This window comes from Hippopotamus amphibius, chromosome 9 (genome assembly GCF_030028045.1).
Source record: "Hippopotamus amphibius kiboko isolate mHipAmp2 chromosome 9, mHipAmp2.hap2, whole genome shotgun sequence".
NCBI lineage: Eukaryota > Metazoa > Chordata > Mammalia > Artiodactyla > Hippopotamidae > Hippopotamus > Hippopotamus amphibius.
The window spans coordinates 78,668,213-78,680,518 of NC_080194.1; positions in this window are offsets into that span (position 1 = coordinate 78,668,213).

Genomic DNA, 12,306 nt, shown 5'->3' on the forward strand with positions numbered 1-12,306 from the left:
TGCTGGTCCTATGCAAAGGAAATGAACAGAGTCCAGCCCTGCCTCAGTCCAGCAGCAGGTACAGCACCTGGGATAGATACACAGCTCGCAGGAGAGAGCCATCCAGCAGATATCCAAGTTCACCATGGGCCTTGTATTTTAGAGGCACAGGCTGGGGTATGTTCATCATTGGGACAGAGATGGTAGGAGTAGCCCTTGGCGTGTTCTTTTCCTGCAATGAACAGCAATTAATAAAATCCTCTTAAAGAAGCACAAACAGTGACCATTGAGTAGTAAGTGGAGGAGAAGGTAGAAGTGAAGGGTGAATTGCTCTGGCTATTCTGTGACCACACCACAAGCCACAAATATGTTTTTAATAAGCACTTATTAAATATCTGCTTTATTAAGGCTAAATTAAATGCATGTTTGAGGGAATGAAGCACTCTTGAAGAGGGAATTCACTGATGTTTTCTTCTTGTAAGCTATGACTTTTAAAACGTCAGGACTCCATTCTGTCCAGGAGAGCTTGGCTTCCAGAGGAACTCAAAATCTAAGCAAGAGATTGATCTAACTAAAGAGAAAATGATGACCTTTCTGAAGGGTGTGGGTCACGGTCACAAGAAGGATGACAGCCAGCTAGAAATCTCACTTCCAGTTGGGCCAAAGGAAAAGGACACTCTTGGGGAGTCTTCCCATCCAAAACAAACATGGTCATCATTAACATTGAGTGTAAGCTCCAACTGTTTGCCAGGAAGGACACCAGGCAATTTACAAACATCACCACGATTAATTCTGGTAATAATTCTCTGAAGTAGTTATTATTAGTGTGACTTACAGAAGAGAAGACTGACGTGCAGAGAGATTCAGAAACGTGTCCAGCATTGCACAGCTAGCACCTGTAGAATTAAGACTCCAGGTAGGTCTGGCTGCCTGTCTCCAGAGCCGATGCCCAAGGCTGACTGTGACTCTTCTTAGAACATCACTCTACAGGGTCCATTCTTGTTTTCAGAGTGTGTCCTCCTATAACTGTTCTTACCTTCTTCAATAATAGAGCCCCACAAAAGTTAGGCAGGCATATGGCCATGTGAAATAAAGCCACATCTCCCAGCCTTTCAGCAACTACACAAGGCCATGTGACTAAGTATTGGCCAACAGGATATAAGCTGAAGCAATGTGTTCAATGTCTTGGAGGTGTCCTTAAAGAGAAGGTGTGTGTCCTTCCCCTCCCTCTTCCCTCTTTCCTTTCCCAGCCACCTGGAATGCAGAGGTGCACACAGCCTGGACCACAAGTTGGAAAGTGCATGCTGGAGGTTGCAGAAGAGGGGCGTAGAAGGAGTCTGGTCCTAAGTATTGTGGAGCCACAATACACTCCGATCTGCCTCCCAACACTAGTACATAGGACAAATAAACCTTCATCTTGCTTAAACTACTGTTAATTGGTGGTTTTCTGTCACTTCACCGGATAGAATCCTTTTACATAGGGATGCCTCCATTCTTCACTCCCATCTCTTCCCACTTAAAGTCTGTCCTTCTCTGTATTCTCTTCTTTTCCTCCCACATATTTCATCCAAATGGATTCAGATTCCACATGTATCAGATTAATGGCAGATCACCAAAGGAGCAGAAGGACAGCCGGGACCTCTGGAGAAGGCAAGTGTGAGTTGGAGCCAAGGACCATGCTCTTAGAGGCGATGTTCTTGGGCTTAGCCAGCAGCAAGGGAGTGGTTCAAACCCCATTCTTCCTGCTCAGTCAGCCTCTCTGTCCATGTATGAGGCAAAGCAGGAGTCTTGCCAGCAAAATCTTCTTTCCAAGAAAATAAATTCAGGTCATCCGGCTTCTCTGGTCCCTCTCCTGCCATCATCCCCAGTACGATGTTCATGACAGGGCTGTCATGCAGCATCTGTCTCTAGTCCCACCCACAAGTACCAGGTTCCTGGCAGGACCAAGCCAGACTGGCCTGTGCTTTCCTGTGTGTCATTCCTGCTTATCTTCCAGGACAAGCCAACTGAGCAGAGCTGCAAAGATCCCTACCCCTCCCATGGAAGTGTTTCAAAGAGTTCCAGAATGGATGAGTCCTCAAAGTTCCCTGAATCATTGCATCTTAAAGCTGGAGAAACTACAGAGGTCGTCTTGTCCAAAACAAAGATGATGATCTTATAGCTGGAGGAAACAACCTGGCCAAGGTCAAATTGTTTGCTATTAGAGAACTGGGACCACCGATAGCAATAAGCACAGCAACAGCAACCTTCAACCAGCTCTATGTGCCAAACCCTGAGCTGAGCACTACGTGTGGATTATATCATTTAATTCTCACAACAACCCAGCGACATAGGTACTCAACCCGGAAGCTTGGAGAAGTTAAATCACTTGTCTGATTTTACAAGATAATCGGCTGGTGAGCTGGGATTCAGACCCAAGTTTACTTCGTCCCAGCTTCCCTTTTGCCCCCACCCCCCACCCCCACCCCGTGTCCTCAAGTCCGTTCTCTGCATCTGCATCTTTATTCTTGCCCTGTCACTGGGTTCATCAGTACCATTTTTTTTAGATTCCATATGTATGAGTTAGCATATGGTATTTGTTTTTCTCTTTCTGGCTTACTTCGCTCTGTATGACAGTCTCTAGGAGAGAGTAGCATTGACATACATACACTACCAAATGTAAAATAGATAGCTAGTGGGAAGTTGCCGCATAACATAGGGAAATCAACTCGATGATGGGTGACGACTTAGAGGGGTGGGATAGGGAGGGTGGGAGGGAGTTGCAGGAGGGAGGGCATATGGGCATATATGTATAAGTAGAGCTGATTCACTTTGGTGTACAGCAAAAACTGGCACAACAGTGTAAAGAAATTATATTCCAATAAAGAGCTTAAAAAAATAAAGAGGATGGAATATAAAACACTGGATTAGACCAGAAAAAAAATTTTTTTAATTAAAAAAACCCAAGTTGAGTTGAGCATGAGCCTGAACCCTGCTCTTTTCACAGCATCATGCTACCAACTCATTACTTGTCAAAGTGGAACAAGGATACCATCTCTCTCCTCACAAGCTGGACACCCTGTAGGCTCGCAGAGTTGCCACCAAGTTTATGCACACACAGTGCTGTCCTCGGGGATGCCCAAAGACCTAGATACAGACAGTCCCCTTTGTGGAGCCCACAACCCACATCTAGAAGAAAGACGGGCTTCACTTCTATCCAGAGTCACCACCCTGAACAACCACTTTGAGGTTCAGGCAAAAGCCGGATGCCAGGGTCTCCCCATCCCTTCACGCCCTCACTGGTTTATTCGGTCCTTCAGAAAGTATTTACTGAGTCAAAAAACTGTGCCCAGCATTAGGGATAAATAGTTGAACAAAAGAGACACGTGCCTGGCTTTAAGGGGCATTTCAGTGGAAGGAATAGACAACCAGGAAATAATTTCACAAATATTTAGTGCCAACTGTGATAAGAGCCACAAAGGAAAAGTCCATGTCACCAAACAAATATGTAAAAGGAGCACACCTGGCAAGGGAGGAGATGTGAGAAGGCTCTGAGACGGATAGAAACGTGATAAATTCAAGAACCAGAAAGAAAGCCATAGTGCCAAAGACATGACCAGGAGTCGGATCATTTCAGACCTAAGAGGCCATGTTAAGACTACTGGAATACTCAGGAATTCCCTGGCGGTCCAGTGGTTAGGATTCCATGCTTTCACTGCCGAGGGTGAGGGTTCAATCCCTGGTTGGGGGTTGATGCCAGAAGCTGTGCAGCACAGCCAAAAATTTTAAAAAATTAAAAAAATTAGAAAAAGAATATTGGAATATTCTAGGAATAATGACGAGCCACTGAAGAGTGTCCCATAGGCGAATGACAGTCTGGTTTGCATTTATAAATAATCACTTAGCGGCTGAGTGCAGTGGACATCAGAGTGGAGGTGGAGCAGCCTCTCAGAGCGGTCACAGTTGCCCACGTGAGGACAGTGAGTATGGACACAGGAGGGGGCAGGAGAAAGAGAGACATGCGTGGAATTGGGGAGAAGGTAGAAGGGACCAGAGCTGCCTGTGTGAGTGCAGAGCTCAGTGGAACAGTCTGCCCTAAGTTTGAGGGGTGTCTTCCTATGGATGGTATTTGAATCCTTGGACATGGGTCAGCTCTCCCAGAGGAAAGTAAAGTGAGAAGGAAAGATGGTCTAGGATGGAGACCTAAGAACTTCTAAAATTGAAGGTTGGGCAGAAGGAGAAGAGCCATCAAAGTGGACAGAGAAGCAGGAAGCCAAGAGGAACCTGTGGTGTCGCAGGCGCATCCAAGTGCCCCAGGAGGCAGCAGGCAGTGGAGTGAAACCCCATGCGGACAAGGAAGCGGAAAGGAGGAGTGTGGAGCCTCTGGGTTGGGGAATGTGGAAGTGGGTGCTGGGGGGCACGGAAGCTCCTCCCCGACCCGTGCCCTGCACATCTCTTCCATTTCATTCGGCAGTTCCTGATCTGTATCCTTCATCATAAACTGGTACACCCGGCACTGATCTAGACACGTCTACTCAAAGTGGAAGCTCAGCATCATCTAGCAACAGGTCTATAACAGAAGCCTTCAAGTCTAGTGCACAGCCGCCCTCCCGGAATGTTACTCGGAGGTGACCAAGGAGGAGGATCAGATGTGGGAGAAGATATTTTTCCTACAAAGGTGGTTGAGCTCATCATCCGGGTAACATGCCCCAGAACCAAACGGCTAAAGGGGTCAATTCTGAATTAGATGAGGACAATAATAGGGATCCTTTTGTGAACATTAGTTCTTTAAGAAGAAACAGAAGATAATATATTTAACGGCACTTAGAAAAGTTCAAGATTCAGGAAAAAATCAAAACATTGTAAGCTAAGAGTTTACAGTGAAAGATTTTTTAAGTATTGTTGTCAACTGAAGATTTTGGAAGGGGCTTACTTAGAGAAGGGTTGTATAAGAATTTATATTTTTGAGGATTAGTTCCTGAATGTGATCCCCATTACTTGAGAAATTTCCCAGCAAAAGGGCATATATAATAGCACTGGTACTCCTTATTTTTCAGTCTGGTTAACATTACCTGGGAATGTGAAAATTCAGAATGCTATCTTCCTGACATATATTAGTGTATATCTCACTGAGAGCTTTGCATAAGTATCATTCTTGAGTGAGGATTAAAGCAAGTCTATACACTATCCAGTTCTGCTTCAGGATCAAAAACAACATCAGTATTTTAATGTGGGTACGTTAGCCAAAGTTGAAGGGAAACATAAAAATCAACCTCTTTATAATTTTAAGAATTTCTAGAGATTCTGGGTTTCCTGAAGGCAAAATAACCTATGTAAAACTGTGCCTAAACTCCTGTTTGTTACAAAGTATGCGTTCTCTTTCTAATGCTTGTGATAGTCTCAGCTGCTGGCACCTTGAATAATTAGATATACCTTATACTTTGAACAGATACAAGGTTGTATTAAAATATACAACAGTCCAAAAAATTTAATGATGCCCATTAGATAGAGCACATATTACTGACTTTAGCAAAAGCCATTTCAATAAAGTGGTGAGGGTGAAGCCAAATTGGAATGAAATCCAGAGTGAATTGGAGGTAAGAATGGGGAGATGATCATTTCTACAGACCCCTTTTCATTTCAGATTCATCCTGGATTGGCTATGGCTCACAACCCACTCAGGGTTGCCCTAATTCCAACCTCAGGTCCACAGGAGGAAAATATTACAAGATCAGATCCAGAAACCCTGGCTCTAGCCCAGTCCCAAGACTCAGGTTATGACTGAAGAAGTAAAAGCACTGCGTCTAAGCATATATGAATTGGGTTAATAATTTTTAAAACCTTGCCATATTAAGTTATCTTATAAATGTTATATGTAGGCTTGGGGCATGATAATTTTCTAACAAGCTAGGAGTTGGTCACAGGGTCAGAACAATAGATGTTATTTGATGCTGAGAGAGAACTGAGCAATGAGCTGTGACGATGGGAGGTGGGGGGCATGGTGACATAAAGGACCTGCCAAAAGACAGGAAGTGATCAAGTGAGAGTCAAACAGTCGAGGCCAGAGACTGAGGGATGGGATAGCTGATGATATTCGCATCCTCAGATAAAGGCGCTGAGGTGAACTGGCTGTAGAATCCAGAAGTATGAAAGCTCACACGAACGCTAGGTCTTCAGAGTGGGAGAAGTTACTGGGTCTCTGGGGTCTGGGCTTTTAATCACATGCACAGCCTCAATATCTCCCACAGTCACCCTGTGAGGGATCACGCGTCCCACTGTCCTTAAGAGGACTTGGGCCACACAGCCAGTGAGGGGCAGGCCCAGGACTCAGCCCCTGCCAGTCTGATCCAGAGCCCGATATGCTAACCTGCAGTATGAAAGCCCCGCTAACCTCACTCTCCTCCTGGTGGGATGACGTATCACCTACAGGTGGAGACGTCATCTCTCCAGGCCTTGTATTCTAGGCTTTTAATCATGCCACCTTCCACAGATGGAGGTAGGGGGGCAATGCAATCCTCAAAGGGTCACTGCATCACTCATTCTGCCCCACTCCGGCCTCTGACCTAGCAATCTGGCAGGAAATTCTTCAGCATAGCTGTCCTGCTGAAACATCTCTCATTACCCTATAATCATCCCTCCACAGGAACAGAGCCCCTGAAGCACCTCCACAAGCAAACCACGACTACCTGTGGCTGTGGACATAAATTAGTTCCTGATCACCCACCACCTCCCCAAGAGGTAGGGCTGACAGCAGCCTTTTGTCCTTCAGGTGCTGACCTTTCCCACCTAGTGCAGTGTGTGTGACAGAGAAGGACCAGGAAGGGGAGCGGCATCCATCACTCAGGATTGCATAACATCTCTGACCTGAGCATCTTTTGTCCTCATTCACTGATCCAGACACACAGGATGCTTAATGGCCTTTGACGTGCAACCGGCTCCCCTGACTCAGCGCTGAGGGACAGAACAGGAAGTCAGCGCCAACCGCGCGTGCGTGTGTATTTCTACATCATTTTGTGTGTGTGTGTGTGTGTGTGCGTGTGTGAATCTCTATGTACAGGGTTTACAGATTTTCCAACCCTGATTGCTCATCCCTCCTCTCTGACCCTTTTGGGGACGTGTTGGAGCTTGAGAGGGTGGTTAAGCAGGATGCAAATAAGATCATTCCCCTGAGAGTCAGGCACATGAAGTGTGATGTTGGGGGACCAGTTTGGTTTGTTTGTATCTTTATTTCAACTGAAGCTCTTCCGTTCCCATGTGCCCTGGGGATGAGGTTCTGGAGCCCCTGTGAGGCCCGCGGGAGCTATTTTCCCAGTTGCTAGGCGATGTCAATCCTGCTTCACGCCTGGTGAGCTCATGCCTGTGGCTGATCCGGGATTAGCTTTACAGCCGCCAGAAAGGGGCGGGGGCGGTACGAGGTGTGTGTGCAAACAGCACACTCGCGCAGTGACAAAGTAATGAAGGATGACTTGATGGGACACCTAAAACCATGAGGAGGAGCGAAAACAATAGGTGTCGTTTTAAGCCTCTACCCTACACCAAGTATTAAGCCAGGCACTTTGGCACAGGTGAGCTCATTGAAGGGATGACACGAATGGAGGGCAGGCAGCCACGTGAGAGCAGATGCCTATCATCTTGGTCACTGTTGTGTTTACCTTCTGGAGTGCCCAGCTAAGGTATGAACTGAGAAATTAATACTCAAGCCCTAGTTATCATCTAATCCAACTCTCTCATCTGCTGTACGAGACCATAATCTGGAGGAATTCCCCCAGATCCACACTCTCTATCCCTCACACACATCTGACTCACATTTTGGAAGGTCTGACCCTCTGCTCTTCACTGCAGAGGACCCAGAGGATTACTGGCAACCAAGCGGAGAAGGTGGGATCATGCCCAGCTGCAAAGATTCACCAGAGGCCCTCATTCCCACACCCGCCAATCTCCTAGCCCACGCCCTGACAGCTTGGGCCTGGTGGCTTCAGCAGGGTCCTGGCCATTCTCCCTGCCTCCTTTTTCCTGCTGTTTCTCTCCCAGACCACTCTGATAACATAAGGGCAATGCTTCCTCTTCCTGGCATGTGCCTGCCCGGTCTCTCCCACCCACCATCAAGCAGCCCTCCTGCTCACTCACCCCCACTGCCCCACATTTATTCAGCCTCACCTCCCACCGAGCCACAATCCTGCTGCTGCTCCTGCCAGACCAGGCCTCTCTGCACCCTTCACACGTATCTTAACCAGATTCTACTGGGGTTTTTCCATTGACATACAGCACTGTATGCGTTTCAGTTGTACAGAATAATGATTTGACTTACATGTGTCATGCAATGATGACCACAATGAGTTTACTGAACACCCATCATCTCATGCAGATACAAAAAATATTTTTTTCCTTGGATGAGAACTCAGGATCTAATCTCTTAACAACGTTCCTGTATCTCATACAGCAGTGTTAACTATGTTCATCACGTTGTGCATGACATACCCAGCACTTATTTATCTTATAACAGGAAGTTTGTGCCTCCCGGCCACCTTCATCAATTCCCCCTCCCCCCACCCCCTACTCCAGTGAACTGCAAACGTCGTGATCTCTTCTCCTATGAGTTGGGTTGTTTTTGTTGTTTTAGATTCCACATATAAGTGAGATGATAAGTATTTGTCTCTCTCTCTGACTTATTTCACTTAGCATAATGCTCTCAAGGTCCATCCATGTTGTCACAAATATATATATATATATATATATATATATATATATACACATATCTCACAACTTCTTTATCCACTGGTCTGTTGATGTCTTGGCTATTATAAATAATACTGCTATGAACGGGGGGTGCAGATATCTCTTTGACATAGTGTTTTCTTTGCTTCAGATATATTCCCAGAAGTGGAATTGATGGATCATATGGTAGTTTTATTATTTTTAATTTTTTGAGGAACCTCCATACTGTTTTCCATAGTGGCTGGACCAATTTACATTCTCACCAACAGTGAACAATGGTTCCCTTTTCCCCACATCGGCATTTGTTATCTTTGTCTTTTTGATGATAGCCATTCTGACAAGTGCAAGACGATATCTCATTGTGGTTTTGACTTGAATTTCCCTAATCGTTAGTGATGTCGAACATCTTTTCGTGCACAGTATCTTTTGTCCATTGGTATATCTTATTTGGAAAAGTGTTTAATCAGATTATTTGCCCATTTTTTAATTGGGTTATTTGGGTTTTTGCTGTTGAGTTGTTTGAGTTCCCTGTATATTTTGGATATTAACTCCTTATTGGACATATGGTTTGCAAATTTTTTTCCCATAACCAGACCTAACTCTGAGCCTTCAGTCTTCCTCTGCCAATCTGCAGTCACTACTTCTGTGAAGACCCTGCCCCTCCAAGAAGCCATCCTTCTCCATTCTCTTCCAGACTGATCATTTTTTCTCATCTGGATTCCCTGGGGACTTTTTAAAGTTGTGGGAAAATATAATATAAAATCATTTTAACCATTTTAAGTGTACAGTTCAATGGGATTCAATGTTAATACATTCACCTTGTTGTGCAACTATCACCACCATCCATCTCCAAAACCCTCTCACCTTCCTAACACTGTAACTCCACACCCATTAGACAATAACTTCCCCTTCCCCCCACCCAGCCCCTGGCACCACCGTTTCTGTCTCTACAAATTTGACTACTCTGGTTACTTCATGTAGGTGGAATCATACACCATCTGTCCTTTTGTGTCTGGCTTATTTCTTTAGCGTAATATCTTTAAGGTTCATTCGCGTTGAATCATCTTTCAGAATTATCTTTCCTTTCTAGGGCTGAATAATCATCCATTGTATTTTGTTCATTTCTTAATCTGTCAAGGGACATTTGGGTTGTTTCCACCTTTGGCTATTGTGAATAATGATGCTGTGAACATTGGTGTACATGTATCTGTTTGAATTCCTGCTTTCAATTATTTTGGGTAATACCCAGGAGTGGAATTACTAATAATTCAATGTTTAGTTTTTTGGGGAACTACTATACAGTTTTCCACAGTGGCTGCCCCATTTTATATTCTCACCAGAAGTGCAAAAGGGTTCTAATTTCTCCACTACCTTGCTATGCTTGTTATTTTCTGGTTTTGTTTTGTTTTTGTAACAGCTGTTCTAATGGGTGAGAAGAAGTACGTCATTGTGGTTTTAATTCTCTTTTCCCTGGTGGCTACTGATGTTGAGCGTGTTCATGTGTTTATTGGCTATCTGTACATCTTCTTTGGAGAAATGTCTTTCAAGTCCTTTGACCGTTTTTAATTGAGTTGTTGTTGTTGTTGAGTTGTAGAAATTCTTTATATATTCTAGATATTAATCCCGTATCAGATATATGATTTGCAAATATTTTCCCCATTCTGTGGCTTGCCTTTTCACACTATTGATTATGTCCTCTCATGCACACAATTTTAAATTCTGATGAAGTCTAATTTATCTATTTTTTTCTTTTGTTGCTTGTGCTTTTGGTGTCATATCCACAAAAATTATTGCCAAATCCAATGTCATGAGCTTTCCCTCTGTGTTTTCTTTCTTTTAATTAATTAATTTATTTATTTTACTTATTGGCTATGTTGGGTCTTTGTTGCTGCATGTGGGCTTTCTCTAGTTGCAGTGTTCAGGCTTCTCATTGCAGTGGTTTCTCTTGTTGCGGAGCACAGGCTCTAGGTGTGCAGGCTTCAGCAGTTGTGGTGTGTGGACTCAGTAATTATGGCACACAGGCTTAGTTGCTCCACGCCATGTGGGATCTTCCTGGACCAGGGATCAAATCCGTGTCCTCTGCATTGGCAGGTGGATTCTTAACCACTGCACCACCAGGGAAGTCCCTCCTTCTGTATTTTCTTCTAAAAGTTTTATAGTGTTAGCCCTTACATTTAGATTCTGTTATCCATTTGAGTTAATTTGTGTGTATGGTATAAGTGTCTAATTTTACTCTTTTGTGGTGAATATCCAGTTTTCCCAGCCCCACTTGTTGGGAAAAAAAAACACTGTCCTTTCCTCTTTGAATGGTCTTAGAACTTCCGTTTAAAATCATTTGACTATATATGCAGGGGTTACTTCTGGGTTCTGTATTCTATTGGTCTATACATCTGTCTTTATGCCAGTACCATGTTGTGTTGATTACTGTAGCTTTACACTAAGTTTTGAAATCAGGAAGGGTGAGACTTGTAACTTTTTCAAGATTTTGTTGACTATTTGCAGTCCCTTGAGATTTCATTTGAATTTGGGGATAAATTTTTCTATTTATGCAAGGTACTGGGTTGGCCAAAAAGTTCGTTTGGGTTTTTCCATAAGATGTTATGGAAAACTTGACCGAACTTTTTGGCCAATCCAATATTATGATAGGAATTGCACTGAACCTATAGATTGCATTGGGTAGTACCTGGAAAGTTTTAAAAAATCTTTCCCTGAGGTTCTTTATTGTTTTCATGTATGAATGTCTTCTTTAGCTAATTAAATGATAGATTTCTGATGACAGGAACTATGTTTGCTGTCTTTTCTGCATCTCATTGTGTCCAGAACAATACTGAAGCCATAGACAAAAAGATGAATGATTATTTCTCTAACTTGAAAATTTTTAATGGGTAAAACTAGGAACAATCAACTCTTTCCCCCAAATTTCTTCTAGCTTTGGATTTTTCTACTGAATGACTTAGAGCTGACAGAGGAAACAAGGTGGGCCACCAATTCCTATCACATCTGGAAACCACACATCCCCTTCCTGGGTCACCACTTAAAACTGATACCCTGACTGCTGGCCACACCCTCTTCCTTCCCTGATAACTGCCATCAGTGTTACCATTTGGATATGACTGTTCATAAGAAACACAAAATAAAAGTTGATTTCTAGACTTGGGAAGCCTCTGTTGATGCTACAACTGGCATGTTTTGGGAGTGATTGTAGGTATTGTTTTTATTCAACATCTATTCAGAGGTTGCAATATGTCAAATGCCAAACAATAAATGTGTTTTACATGTTATCTCATGTCAGCAGATAATCAGAGTGAAGGGTCACTAGAGAAAGGAAATAGGTTTAGTATTCAATTCTCAAGTGAGTGGAGACCTTACGGAAAGAAACCCAGGTGCAGAGAACTCAAGGCAGTTTAACATGCTGTGAGTCACATGCTAGTTATACATAAAATCTAAGTACTTACACATTAGAAGGGTCTGGTCAGCTTACATTTGCTTTGAGTTTGGGTTTTCTCTGTAATAGGAACGTAGTGCTGCCCGCTAAAATACCAACAACGAAGTCCTTCTAAACAGAACTCTGAAAAACTGAAAGTACACAGACAAGCAGCAAACTCGCCCACCAGAGTGCCAGGCTTGGTTCCA